This window comes from Rhagoletis pomonella, unplaced genomic scaffold (assembly GCF_013731165.1).
Source record: "Rhagoletis pomonella isolate Grant_MI unplaced genomic scaffold, Rhpom_1.0 Rhpom_scaffold_00008, whole genome shotgun sequence".
NCBI classification, from domain to species: Eukaryota; Metazoa; Arthropoda; class Insecta; order Diptera; family Tephritidae; genus Rhagoletis; species Rhagoletis pomonella.
In genome coordinates, this window is record NW_023458562.1 from 45,038,213 (window position 1) to 45,048,821 (window position 10,609).

At 33.8% G+C, this 10,609-nt stretch overlaps 5 non-coding genes across 5 annotated transcripts; 1 reads left to right on the forward strand and 4 right to left on the reverse strand.

Moving 5' to 3' along the window:
* Positions 1-5,915: 5,915 nt before the first annotated feature.
* LOC118745331 lies at positions 5,916-6,129 on the reverse strand. Its single transcript, XR_004993633.1, has one exon. It is a non-coding gene; the product is annotated as a small nucleolar RNA U3 (small nucleolar RNA).
* A 1,250-nt stretch (positions 6,130-7,379) lies between these two features.
* Positions 7,380-7,459, reverse strand: Trnal-uag. The gene has a single exon. It is a non-coding gene; the product is annotated as a tRNA-Leu (tRNA).
* Positions 7,460-7,773: 314 nt separating this feature from the next.
* On the forward strand, positions 7,774-7,846 carry Trnav-uac. The gene has a single exon. It is a non-coding gene; the product is annotated as a tRNA-Val (tRNA).
* A 195-nt stretch (positions 7,847-8,041) lies between these two features.
* Positions 8,042-8,114, reverse strand: Trnav-uac. Its single transcript has one exon. It is a non-coding gene; the product is annotated as a tRNA-Val (tRNA).
* A 1,462-nt stretch (positions 8,115-9,576) lies between these two features.
* On the reverse strand, positions 9,577-9,649 carry Trnav-uac. Its single transcript has one exon. It is a non-coding gene; the product is annotated as a tRNA-Val (tRNA).
* Positions 9,650-10,609: the final 960 nt, after the last annotated feature.

The following is a 10,609-nucleotide window of genomic DNA, read 5'->3' on the forward strand; positions in this document are numbered from 1 at the left end:
AAACGAAAATGATGCCTTAAATAAGTAGAAATGAGCAAACAAATTTTATGTTTTCAGTACATAACCTCAAATATCGCCAAAAACCGTGTTTTTTCTTGTAAATTCAGTGCTGTTTTAAATTATTTCAAGTTTTAACTATCGCGGAGGAATTTTAGTTCAGAAAAAAGCACTAAAAAGGCACCAGGCTCTAAATAATCTTTTTTTTTTGCGTTTTATATAGGGATGCCGAAAAAACATCGATGCTTCGAAAATATCGATGTTTTGCTTCGATGTTTTCTCTAAACTGACATCTCAAGTACATCGAACGGCCAAACATCGCTTTGTCTGAAGTTCATAGAGAGGAAGACTATAAAACTGAGCTCATAAAATGGGAGTATAATAAAGTGCTGGTTTCGATTGCTTTAATTTTTAATATGTTTTCTTTGGCTAACTTGCGCTTTGTTATAGTAAAATTTTATGAGCTATAAAACTAAATACCCAAAAAGGTTCTTAATGTTTTATTTCCATAGTGGAGGAAAACCCTATGCATATCGATGCATCGATGTACGCCCTCCGATGCTTCGACAAATAACGATGTAAGTTTTGATGCGAGGAAAAACATCGATGTATTTTTGCCACTGACATCCCGAGTGTTCAGATTTGGCGATTTTTTTGCGGATATTTGCGCGTAAAAATTTAGGAAATCGCCATTGGCGATTTTTGGCGTTTTTTCCCCTTCAAATAAATGTTTTCCAATTATAAAAAAAACATAGTTTTCCACGATAATTTTCAGAAGAGGCTAATGAACTGCGTGATAAACTTGACTTAAGAACCATATTAAAAGACTGTCAAAAATGTTTAATCACTCTAATCGAAGAACTTTTGAAACGATTACGTAGTCAATTAAATACTTTTAAAAAAGGCTTGATTTTGTCATCAGAAAAGTGCGTGAATCACAAGAAGGCGAGTTTCAGGGACCTGCCAATTCACTATTTGACTTTGAAGGAAAGAAAAGCAGCAGAAACTGAATATTTAAAGCTTTTAACTTTCCCATGGAATAACTTTTCTCAGAACCATTCCATCCGACTCTGAAGAATTTGGGACAATTGCTTACGGAGTGAAAACCGCAACAGGCAATAAAATGTTTGGAAATATAAGAAAATTCATATTATTATCTCTGCCGCACTCACATGCTTTGTTAAGCGCGTTTTTTCCGTAATGATTTCAACAAGAACTAAGATTCAAAATAGGATGAGGTTGGAAAGCCTTATTTCAATCGTTCGAATAAAGTGTTATATACAGGCTGCTGCAAGACGTTTCCAATATCAAACAGTATGTTATCAAGGATAAATATATTACAACAACAGAAATGTAAATAATTAAGACACTACAGGTGATTTTCAAAAAATTGTGGAAATAGCTGCTCTCGCCTTATTATACATATGTTTTTATTTGATTTCTAGCGCCGAGCTCTTAAAAGCGGATTGTGCGATTAATCAATTATTATGAGTTATAATAAATTTAATAATTACGCAGTCCTATTGCAAAATGTGGGGAAACAAATACTTTTAAAAACTATGCGTATTTTTAAAGAAAATTGTTTGTACATCACTATTATACAGTGAAAACCGCTTAACGGTAATTTTGAGACACTTGAAACTTGCACAATATTACACTAAAATTGAATGGGCTATAAAACTATATACTCGAACAACACATCTGAGTTAAAAAAGTTTAAATTTTGATGAATTTTTTTCTTCACGTGTTCTATAAAAACTTAAGCTTAGGTTTTCATGGTATTTGTTAGGAAATGAACTGTATTCTAATTGAAAAATCTTAAATAAATACGTATACATCATTAAATGTTTATGTTTTATTCAAGGATTTACATATTTATGTAAGTTAACAAAAAAATGTAACTACATCAATAACACAGGTCTGCAAAAAAATGGGTTCGGAATGTTCTATAAAAGTGTAGTGTCATTTCCGAAGTAATTTTTTGCGTAGAATCCGAATCCGGGGTTTAAATTGCTCTATCACGTCAGGACTTTGAGATATCCTAACCTAAAAGTGCAAAAAACGCTGTTTTTGCACATTTTTGAGGTTATGTAGCTACGAAGATTTTGCTCTTCATAAAAAAGTAGACGTGGTATTTTAAAGTATAAGTCTTCCTCTTTTGCACTTTTAGGTTAGGATATCTCAAAATCCTGACGTGATAGAGCAATTTAAACCCCGGATTCGGACTCTACGCAAAAAATTACTTCGAAAATGACCCTACACTTTCCTAGAACAAAACGTTGTTGACCTGTGTAATTATTAGTGATGTGCTGAATTGTCGGTACCCAATACTTGCAAAAAATTTCGGTACCCAATACTTTCTTTTCGGTACCCGATACCGATTCGATACATGAAACCTTGGCTATAATATATATTTAAATTTTGAAAAGAATTTATTTCATAGCTATTTTATATGATATTGCCTAAAAGACCCTAAATGTACAAATCAGACGATGTTTTCGTAAAATATTAACAAGCATAATATGTACGGCAACCGCATCTCGACAATACTGCCATCACAAACACTCATCCCTTTCTTGTACTTATCGCAACAGTCCTACCAACCGCTATAGTTCTTGCGGCAACGTTGTTAGACTTTTTCAAATTCGCAATAGCTGTGGTAACTCTCTTTTCAAAGAAAATCTACGTTTGAATATTATACATTAACGTTCGAAATGGCGTCGCGTTTGAGTAAGTATTTTTACAATATTAGCTTAGAAATTACATGCTACAAATATTTAATTGCAGAAAACGAAGGTAAACGGAGCGGATTATGGCAGCACTTTACAGCGGTGGATGCAGTAAGGGCAAAATGCGATTTTTGTAAAACTACTCTGTCTTACAAAGGTATGCCTATATATTTGCTCATTATTTAATAACTAAAATTATTTACAATAAATATATTACAATAATTAGGTGGAGTACATCCAATTTACGAAAGCATCTCCTTGTTAAGCATCCATCAATTGAGTTATCGCAAACAACATCGGTAAGAAACGATGGTAAGTGTTTTATTGCATTGTAACGTTTCCATATATGTATTTATGTATTTCAAATTTAACATTGTACATAGAACATGCCACAATGGCCCCTGAACATAGTACGTCATCAGCTACAAAACAAACGAGGCTCAGCAACTACACGCAACCAAAATTATCAAAGAAATGGTAACAGCTTTAAATAAGAAGCTACTGCAAATGATAGTGAAAGATTTTCAACCGTTCTCCATTGTCGAGGACGTTGGCTTTAAAAACTTCATCAGTGAGCTGAATCCCCCTTACCATCTCGCACATTTTTAACGAAAAACTGTTGCCACAAGTTTATGAAGAGCGCGTAAATGAGGTGAAGCAAATTTTGTCAGAAGCCAATTTCGTATGCCTCACCACAGATGCATGGACATCTTTAACAAGTGAAAGTTTTGTATCGCTTACAACTCATTTTATATCCAACATTTGGCAGCAAAAAAGTTTGGTTTTTAAATTGTTTTAGAATGAATGAACGCCACACTGCCATTAATTTGCAAAATGTTTTAATAGATTCAGTAACTGATTGGAATGTCAGTCAGAAAATTTGCGCAGTTGCGTTCGATAACGCAGCTAATGTCATTGCTGCCATTAGACTTACCGGGTGGCGGAGCATACCCTGCCTTGCCCACACGCTCCACCTAATTATCTGCGATTCCTTCAAGGAGAGTAACGTTGACGTTTTGCGAGATAAATGTCGTTCAATTGTAGAATATTTTCATAGAAGTATAGTGGCTGCAAATAAATTAAAGGAAATACAGACCACAATGAATAAACCCCAATTAAAACTAAAAATGGAAGTACAAACCAGATGGAATTCTACATTCCATATGATTCAAAGGTTGATTGAAGTTCAGGAGCCTCTTGAGGCAACTATCGGTGTGCTGCATAACCCCATAAGTATTTTAGCCGCAAATGAGTGGGAGGTTTTGAATGAGATTTCTCAACTATTAAAACCTTTTGAAGATTTGACAATGGAAATGAGCGCTGAACAGTACGTTACTGTGTCAAAAGTAATTATTTTAATTCGAGGGTTGCAATCGTTTTTAAATAACAAGTTAAATCTGTTACAAAGAGATAAAGGCCGTATATTTGCTGAAAAATTAATATCCAACATAGGTAAACGGTTTCTTCGCTTTGAGCACAATATAATTTTATCAGTTTCAGCCATCGTAGATCCAAGGTTCAAGAAAAATGCTTTTACGCACAAAGAAGCTTTTCAGGTCTGTAAAGACAGCCTCATCCGATTAATCGAGAACAAAAATGTTTCTAACAATGAGGCCGCTATTAGTGATATCAGAGTAAATTTAAACAACAACCCCTTATGGACTGACTTTGATCGCCGTGTTCAAGGAAACGCTAATAGTTATTCTAAAGCTATTATTGAAATTGACCAATATTTAAATGAAAAGCTTTTAGATCGCAAATCAGATCCACTAAAATGGAGGAATGAAAAAAAAGATTTCTACCCCAGATTGGCAGAGATTGCAAAAGAGTTCCTTTGCATTTTGGCGACGTCAGTTCCAAGCGAACGTATATTTTCAAAAGCGGGGCAAATATTAACCGAGCGAAAAAATCGTTTAGATCCTAATAATGTGGCAAAATTAATTTTTTTAAACAAAAACTAAGTCTTATTTTTAACGTTTTAAACATTCATAGAAACTTAAACGATCTCCATGTGTGCCTGATTGTTATTTGATATTATTTAAAAAAAAACCTTTGTATTATTAGTTTGTTGTAAATACGAACGGAAAAGTGTACTTAAATATGATTACCTTAACACAAGACACAAAAATGTATATATTTAAAAATAAATGTATGTATAAAAACATTTCTTGAATATACCCTGCAAAAAATTGTGCGACTAATCTCTAAAGAGAGTATTCCGAGATTACTCTCAATCGGGTACGATTGGGCATTAATTAGTCGCAACTAGTCTCACACGGGTACTAATGGAGCTCAATTAGTCTCGACTCATCCCTTATGGGTGTAATTGGAGATCAATTAAACCCCAACTCATCTCTAACGGGTACTATTAACGATTTAAGGATGTGCGGCGTTGGCACGCAGAGAGAGTATTCGCCTAACAAAACTGAGCACCCGGTTCGAATCTCAGCTGGCGCAAATTTTTATTTAAATTCGGCTTGTTATATTTTTGGAACAAGTGCAAGTAAGGTTTAAGGAAGAAGTTTTAGAAAAGCCCCTTTTCTTGAAAATGTTTATACATTTATGATTTTAACAATTTTAAAAGCTATATAGGCACTACCTACATTCGTATTTTGATACGTGAACTACTTTTACTTTATATAGTTGGCTGTTGTGCGGTCTTATAAAAAATCTAAACATTTCGGTACCGAGTATCGAAAGTATTGGATACTTTTCAAATCGGTACCGAGCATCGATCAATACTTAAAAGTATCGACTCAGCACATCACTAATAATTATGTTCGCTTAAGTACCCGCATCGAGGTACTTAAGCGGGTTCTTTTAAGTACCCAACCCGCCTAAGTACCTCACAAAACGCTGACATTTTTCGTCAGGCTGGTTTTACTGTATAAGTGATTTGTGTTACTTATTATTTACCATTATATTCGTTTTTGGTTTTGAAAACTATATTATACAAGATCTCATTTTTAAAATAAGACTTGTTAAACTGACTCCATGAATTTTATTAAAAAAAAAAAAATTGGCGATTTTGGCGGCTTTTTTTCAGGAATTGCGCTTTTTATTTAAACAATCTGGACACCCTGCACCCAATCTGGACCAACAGCCGACAACAACAAATACATTTTAATTATTCTGTAACATTACTTTCAAAAACCTTGTAATTTATTCAATTAAATTTTTTGTTAGTAAACCACTCAGAAGTCGTTTTACCCGATGTAACCGAGCGATCATCGAAGAAACATCATCCGAAATCTGCCATAAGACAAAATTAGAGACGACGTTCATAAACCTCACGCTGCCAGGTAAAACGATATGACTCCTCATCGCGGGTTTAGCTTCTTTCAGTTTGCAATGAAAGTAAATGAAGACTGACTACAGAAATGATCCTGTGAAGTATAGTCTTAACTTTCTAACACCAAATTGCAAATATTTCTATGCCATCGAATATAAAGCGGTTGAGAACTTAAAAAAAAATAACAAGTAGGGACCAAGAAGACAGAGAAAATTTAATACACAAAGAAGCAAAAAAAAAAGACAACAACAAAATATATAAACAAATGCACGAATGGGTACGCTAACTTTGCCTGCTGCTAAAGGTGAAATTAGTCTAGAACGAAGAACTTATACTTAAACGTTGTCTGTATACGCAGAATTTGGTCGATTACTGGAGCACTTAGTGTTGCTTACTACAGTGTTGCCACTCATCAGTGCCTTTTCACAAACTTACATACCTTTTCAACTACAATTTTTCGTGATATAATAAAAAATCTTTTTCGATAGTAAATTTCAAATATTTTAAACGTAATTTGAAAAGGAACTTTTAACTTTTTTACCATCTGCAAAACTGACGACGTGGCAACCATCTATAGAAGGAAGAAATCAGCTGTCACGGAAAAGTCTAAATTCCGCAAATTTCTGCACTACGGGCTACAACTACAGAAAAATTCTGCGGTGTTGAGTTTTTATTTACATGGCGCTCTGGTAAGACAGATCGTGTCAGCTGACTCGGGTTTACGTACCGGTAGGTTTACGTGCTTGACTTATTTCACCTTAAGCATTTGGGTAGGAAGGTAGGTGCCTACATACATACGTACATACATACGTGGCAATAGCGTGTACACATTTAGTAGATAGCTAGAGGGTGCTTTTGTTAGCGCAGCAGCATACGTTATTCATTGAAGACCACAAGGCTGCTTGTAAACGCTTAATTGTGAACATAGCAACAAGAAATTTACGAAAGAAAAAAAATATGATAATTCAAACAGTACTCGTATATTCGCATTGATAAGTAAGTAAAAAATATAAAAATCGTTACAAGTTAATATATACTTACATAGTGTACTGAATAAAATTAAAAAACTCATATTTTTTTTGTATAAAGTCATCAAGCCTTGGAACAACATAAACTACACTACAACTAGGCGTAATCAATTGAGCTTCCTCAAACACTTAGCTGCTGGCAATTCTAACTCTGCTTTGATTACGAAATCCCATTTACACACTTTTGCTGTTGCTATACCCCAACAATTACCTTCATCAACATATCTATTCATTCCCACTTTAATTTAACATCACATTAGCAGCTTACTAGCGCTCTACTAAATTTGTATGGCAAAATTGCCATTGAAAAATCAAATTTAAAAAAATTCATCTTGACAGCGGTGGGATTCGAACCCACGCCCTTTCGGACTGGTGCCTAAAACCAGCGCCTTAGACCGCTCGGCCACGCTGCCTATGTTGCGTTGGGTGTCAAATGACGCATATGAGTTGTCTGATATATTTTCTAACTATAAAAATTCAAAATTTTACTTGTTTAAATTCTTAATTACGTATGTATGTACTTTTAAATGCCCGCTTGGCGATGTATAAATAATTTTTATTTGATTTAAATGTTTACGCAACTCATTCGGGTGCCAAGAAGTGTTGCATAACTATACAAACATATGTGTGTATATAAATAATTTGTGCTCTCTATTCAATTCTGCCTTTTCAGTCAGCAGCTCAGTGCTTGTGTTGTATTACGTTTTGTGCCGACTGGCAGACATGTGGTTCCATAGTGTAGCGGTTATCACGTCTGCTTTACACGCAGAAGGTCTCCAGTTCGACCCTGGATGGAACCAGCTGTGTTTCTTTTTGTTGTTTTCTTTGTTTTTTTTAGCATACATAATTGGTTAGGCTTTGTTATAAAGCCTATGTTTTAATTATTGACATATTCTTGCAAAAAAAAATTTCTTACACAAAGTAGGGAATAAATTTGTAAAATTTGTATGTAAGAAAAACATAAAAAAAAAGTTTAAAAAAAAAAATCGGTCAACTGGTTCCATCCAGGGTCGAACTGGAGACCTTCTGCGTGTAAAGCAGACGTGATAACCGCTACACTATGGAACCATCTGACATTTACTGTGGTATGTTTTGAGTTTAACACAATTTAATTTGGAGTGAAAGTGTTCTTTATCTATGTATGTATTTTTTTCTAAAAATTGTTTTTTTTTATAAAATTTTCATCTGATAAAATTGTATCAGTGTTGCATTTCTGTGCAATTTACATAAGTATCTTGAATAAAATATTAATTCATAATCGCGCCAAAATGTCAAATGAGTACATTAGACTGCATCACTCCACATACAAAAAAAATAAAAATCGGTATTGTTTTTTCATTGGAATTATTAAATCTATTATATTTTAAGACGTCTACGAAAATATTTCGGAAAAATATTAAGATTTCAACGAGCTGGACCGATTTGAAAATACCGCCAAAAATTGAGTATTTTATGAATAAAAATAGTTTATTAAAGATGTTTTTTGAAAAAATCTCCTCAAATGTCAAAACGGTTTAAGCCTAAAAAATTTACATAAAAATATTAAAAAAAAATAAAAATTTTAACGGAATCGTAATAATTTTTGATGCTGTTTTCTTAATTTTTTTCAAAGATTGGTATAAGAAAAACTTGAATAACTGAACCTAAACGCTTCCGTTTAGACTTGTGAGGTATCATTGGAAAAGTATTTTCTCACTCTTTTTATTTCTTTGCTAATAAGCTCATTCAAAGGGTGAAAGAGAAAGGTAGGATGAATGAACATCATTCAAAGTTCAACTAAGATGTATTGGTATTTGAAAAAAAAAAAATTGGGACACGAATGACTTTTTTTTTGCACATAAATAAAAATAGTGGGAAAATACCTTTCTACCGACTTTCCCATAAGCCTAAATCAGAATAGCTTTGGCCCAGTATTTAAGATTTTCGTAAATCAATGATTGAAAAAAGTAAAAAAATAACTTCAAAATCGTATTATTACGATTCCCTTGAAAAGATTTTTAAAGATTTTTATGCAGATTTTTTAAGCCTAATCTGGTTTGTCATCTGAGTGGACTTTTTTCAAAAAGTTCTTTGAGAAACTATTGTTATTCATAAAAATTTCATTTTTGCAGGTATTTTCAAATGAGAGAAGCTCGCTTAAATCTTAATATTTTTCCGAATTATTTTAGTGGACGTCTTTATATATAATAAATTTTGCAATCCCGTTGGAAAAACCGCAACCTGTTTTGGGGATGCAGTCTAACGTACATTATCCTTATGCGAACAATTTTTTCATTGCAATTTTTTTTATTGCATTCCTTACATTTCAAAAATTTTACATTTTTGTAAGAAATTTTGTTCCAAAAAATATATTTCATAAAATAACGAATTTTAAATAACGAATTTTAAATCCACCAGTTTTTTTTAGAGTGGAGGAATCGCTTCGCTTAGTATTCAAAGGGTTAAAACTAAACGCATAGCAAATACTCGCTACTACCGAAAAATTTTGTTTTTTAATAGGAACTGTTTCTTCAACAAAAAAGTTGTCAACTGGTTCCATCCAGGATCGAACTGGAGACCTTCTGCGTGTAAAGCAGACGTGATAACCGCTACACTATGGAACCGCATGGTTGTCCCCGACCAGTCTGCTCACTTCGACTTTGCACACAGCTTTAATTAGTTTGTTTGTTGTTATGAAGAAAAAATATACATAAAAGAAGCGCGAAAACATTTGTATTTGACTAACTGAAAATTGTTCCCATTAGTTCCTAAAAACAGAAGTAAGCATGGACATTAGACCGCTCACCCCTGAGTCTAAAGTATTTATGCAAGGCAATTTCGAAAAAAAGTTAATTGCCAAATATGGGTGTGGCCGGAACATGCGACTCCTAGGTCTAGCAAACAAAAATAAGGTTTTTCGAGAAATTGCCTTACACGAATACTTTAGGCTCAATTCGAAAATACCATCCTCCCAGCATGTCGGAAGAATCAACCAATACCAAAAATGGTTTCCTTATAGCCTCGCTTTTCTTGAAAAGATAGCAACAAAAAATGTAGAACCTCTTTATCAGTTAAATGTTTGCCTCCTTATCTCTAAAGTCACAACCTTTACATCGCCAGTATGCAAAACAAAAAATGGAAAGCAAAAGCCTCCTGAAACTAATTCAATACCAATTCAATTAAGCTAAGAGCAAACAATGCTATCCAAACCCGAAAACTCCCTCCCCGCAACAGGGCCAGTGCTAAAATATGCCGCTAAACTTTAGAATGATTTTAGGCTTCCAATGCGACATCGCTGCGAAGTTCTTCTACGAATGGAATTTACAGATTTTCGAGAAAACAATAATTGAAAGTTACGCAGCTCAATGGGCGAATAAATGAATGAATGACTTCAAAACAACAACAAAAATAAGGTCAGAAAAACGAGAACAAGTACATATTGTCTATGTTAACAACAACAGAAACAGCCTGAAATAGCTGCCCAATTGCAAGTGAACGGCAAGAGCAACAGCAACAGCTAAACCACGCGGAATGACAACGAAACTATTTTGCAAACTCCATCAATTTTGCACAGTTATGCTGTC